We start from the raw sequence: 4472 nt of genomic DNA, 5'->3' as shown, positions 1-4472 counted from the left end.
TATATATATATAATATATATATATATATATATATATATATATATATATATATATTATATAAATTATTTATATATATATTATATATATATAATTATATAGGTCATATGTTTTTGTATTTTTGCTGATTTGTTAGTAAATAATAAAAGAAATATAAATTATTTGATTTTTTTACCCTTAAATTGGTTTTAATATTTAAATTGAAAACACTAATATAATATATTTTTTTATAAGAAAAATAATAATAAATTATAAAATATAATATAATATAACAATATAATTTATTTTCAAGAAATTTAACTTTAAACACAAAGATGTGAAAAGGGTTCAGATTATTGGCTCAAACCTTTCATAAGAGATTCATATTGGTATATGAATGGATTATGAATGACTCATGTTAGGAGTGTAAAGTTGCCACAACATCTCAAATTAGTGTTAGATACATATGTCTTGGTTATAAGTTTTGGAAACCTATTTAAGTCCACACACAATATCGTATCTGATACGATAAAACAAACGTTTCCAATACTTTCAAATACTTTCCAGATATGTTGTGGCAACCTAAAATTGTTTGCTGGGATATGCCAAGTGCTGAAAGCGGCGTTTGTTCACATTTGTCCCAATCCCACCTGCAGTTTTTAAAATATCCCAAACATTCCAATTTCGAGGCCTGAGCCATATTTTGGAGACAAATTCTGGCTCTCTGCACGTATTCGCAAATTGAAATTACGATTTTTTTATACCCAACATATGCGAAGTACTGAATGCGGCGTTTGGTCACATTTGTCCCAAACCTTCCTGTAGTTTTTATAATATCCCAAACATCCAAATTTCGAGGCCTGAGCCATATTTTAGAGCCAAATTCATGCTCTCTGCACGTATTCGCAGTTTGAAATTACGTCTTTTTATACCCAACATATGCCAAGTACTGAAAGCGGCGTTTGGTCACATTTGTCCCAAACCTCCCTGCAGTTTTCAAAATATCCCTAATATCCCAATATCGAGGCCTGAGCCATATTTTAGAGCCAAATTCTGGTTCTTTGCACGTATTCGTTGTTTGATATTACGACTTTTTATACCCAACATATGCCAAGTACTGAAAGCGGCAGTGAGTCACATTTTGCACAAACGCCCTTGCAGTTTTAAAAATATCCCAAACTTCCGAATTTCGAGGCCTGAGCCTTATTTTGGAGCCAAATTCTGGCTCTCTGCACGTATTCACAGTTTTAAATTACGACATTTTATACCCAACATATGCCAAGTCCTGAAAGCGGCAGTGAGTCACATTTTGCACAAACTCCCCTGTAGTTTTCAAAATATCTCAAATATCCCAATTTACGAGACTCTGAGCCATATTTTGGAGCCAAATTCTGTCTCTCTGCACGTATTCGCAGTTTGATATTGTGACTTTTTATACCCAACATATGCCAAGTCCTGAAAGCGGCAGTGTGTCACATTTTGCACAAACTTGCCTGCAGTTTTCGAAATACCCCAAATATCCCAATTTCGAGGCCTGAGCAATATTTTGTAGCCAAATTCTGGCTCTCAGCATGTATTCGCAGTTTGATATTACGAATTATTATACCCAACATATGCCAAGTACTGAAAGCGGCAGCAAGTCACATTTTGCACAATCTCCCCTGCAGTTTTCAAAATATCCCAAACATCCCAATTTCGAGGCCTGAGCCATATTTTGGAGCCAAATTTTGGCTCTCTGCACGTATTCGCAGTTTGAAATTGCGACATTTTTATACCCAACATATGCCAAGTAGTGAAAGCGGCGTTTGGACACATTTGTCCCAATCCCCCCTGCAGTTTTCAAAATATCCAAAACATCCCAATTTCGAGGCCTGAGCCATATTTTGGAGCCAAATTCAGGCTCTCTGCACGTATTCGCCGTTTGAAATTACGAATTTTTATACCCAACATATGCCAAGAACTGAAAGCGGCAGTGAGTCACATTTTGCACAAACTCCCCTGCAGTTTTCAAAATATCCCAAATATTCCAATCTCGAGGCCTGAGCCTTATTTTGGAGCCAAATTCTGGCTCTCTGCACGTATATACAGTTTGAAATTCCGTCTTTTTATACCCAACATATGCCAAGTACTGAAAGCGGCGTTTGGTCTTATTTGTCCCAAACCTCCCTGCCGTTTTCAATATATCCCAAATATCCCAATTTCGAGGCATGAGCGAAATTTTGGAGCCAAATTCTGGCTCTCTGCACGTATTCGCAGTTTGAAATTGCGACTTTTTTATACCCAATATATGCCAAGTAATGAAAGCGGCGTTTGGTCACATTTGTCCCAAACTTTCCTGCAGTTCTCAAAATATCCCAAACATCCCAATTTCGAGGCTTGAGCCATATTTTTGAGCCAAATTCTGGCTCTCTGCACGTATTCGCAGTTTGAAATTACAACTTATTATACCCAACATATGCCAAATAATGGAAGCGGCAATGAGTCACATTTTGCACAAACTCCCCTGCAGTTTTCAAAATATCCCAAACATTCCAATTTCGAGGCCTGAGCCATATTTTGGATCCAAATTCTGGCTCTCTGCACGTATTCGCAGTTTGAAATTACGATTTTTTTATACCCAACATATGCGAAGTAATGAATGCGGCGTTTGGTCACATTTGTCCCAAACCTTCCTGTAGTTTTTATAATATCCCAAACATCCAAATATCGAGGCCTGAGCAATATTTTGGAGCCAAATTCATGCTCTCTGCACGTATTCGCAGTTTGAAATTATGTCTTTTTATACCCAACATATACCAAGTACTGAAAGTGGCGTTTGGTCACATTTGTCCCAAACCTCCCTGCAGTTTTCAAAATATCCCAAATATCCCAATATCGAGGTCTGAGCCATATTTTTGAGCCAAATTCTGGCTCTCTGCACGTATTCGCAGTTTGATATTACGACTTTTTATAATCAACATATGCCAAGTACTGAAAGCGGCAGTGAGTCACATTTTGCACAAACTCCCTTGCAGTTTTCAAAATATCCCAAACTTCCGAATTTCGAGGCCTGAGCCATATTTTGGAGCCAAATTCTGGCTCTCTGCACGTATTCACAGTTTTAAATTACGACATTTTATACCCAACATATGCCAAGTCCTGAAAGCGGCAGTGAGTCACATTTTGCACAAACTCCCCAGTAGTTTTCAAAATATCCCAAATATCCCAATTTCGAGGCCCTGAGCCATATTTTGGATTCAAATTCTGTCTCTCTGCACGTATTCGCAGTTTGATATTGCGACTTTTTTATACCCAACATATGCCAAGTGCTGAAAGCGGCGTTTGGTCACATTTGTCCCAATCCCCCATGCAGTTTTTAAAATATCCCAAACATCCCAATATCGAGGCCTGAGGCGTATTCTGGCTCTCTGCACGTATTCACAGTTTGAAATTGCGACATTTTTATACTCAACATATGCCAAGTAGTGAAAGCGGAGTTTGTACACATTTGTCCCAATCCCCCCTGCAGTTTTCAAAATATCCCAAACATCCCAATTTCGAGGCCTATGCCATATTTTGGAGCCAAATTCTGGCTCTATGCACGTATTCGCAGTTTGATATTACGACTTTCTATACCCAACATATGACAAGTCCTGAAAGCGGCAGTGTGTCACATTTTGCACAAACTCCCCTGCAGTTTTCGAAATACCCCAAATATCCCAATTTCGAGGGCTGAGTCATATTTTGGAGCCTAATTCTGGCTCTCTGCACGTATTCTCTGTTTGATATTGCGAATTTTTTATACCCAACATATGCCAAGTACTGAGAGCGGCGTTTGGTCACATATGTCCCAAACCTTCCTGCATTTTTCAAAATATCCCAAACATCCCAATTTCGAGGCCTGAGCCATATTTTGGATCCAAATTCTGGCTCTATGCCCGTATTCGCAGTTTGAAATTACGTCTTTTTATACCCAACATATGCCAAGTGCTGAAAGCGGCGTTTCGTCACATTTGTCCCAATCTCCCCTGCAGTTTTTAAAATATCCCAAACATCCCAATAGCGAGGCCTGAGCCATATTTTGGAGCCAAATTTTGGCTCTCTGCACGTATTCGCAGTTTGAAATTGCGACATTTTTATACCCAACATATGCCATGTAGTGAAAGCGGCGTTTGGACACATTTGTCCCAATCCCCATGCAGTTTTCAAAATATCCCAAATATTCCAATTTCGAGGCCTGAGCCTTATTTTGGAGCCAAATTCTGGCTCTCTGCACGTATTCGCAGTTTGAAATTCCGTCTTTTTATACCCAACATATGCCAAGTACTGAAAGCGGCATTTGGACTTATTTGTCCCAAACCTCCCTGCCGTTTTCAATATATCCCAAATATCCCAATTTCGATTCATGAGCGAAATTTTGGAGGCAAATTCTGGCTCTCTGCATGTATTCGCAGTTTGATATGGCGAATTTTTTATACCCAACATATGCCAAGTGCTGAAAGCGGCGTTTGGTCACA

This window comes from Procambarus clarkii, chromosome 58, assembly GCF_040958095.1.
Source record: "Procambarus clarkii isolate CNS0578487 chromosome 58, FALCON_Pclarkii_2.0, whole genome shotgun sequence".
Classification (NCBI taxonomy): domain Eukaryota; kingdom Metazoa; phylum Arthropoda; class Malacostraca; order Decapoda; family Cambaridae; genus Procambarus; species Procambarus clarkii.
This window is presented reverse-complemented; position numbering follows the sequence as displayed.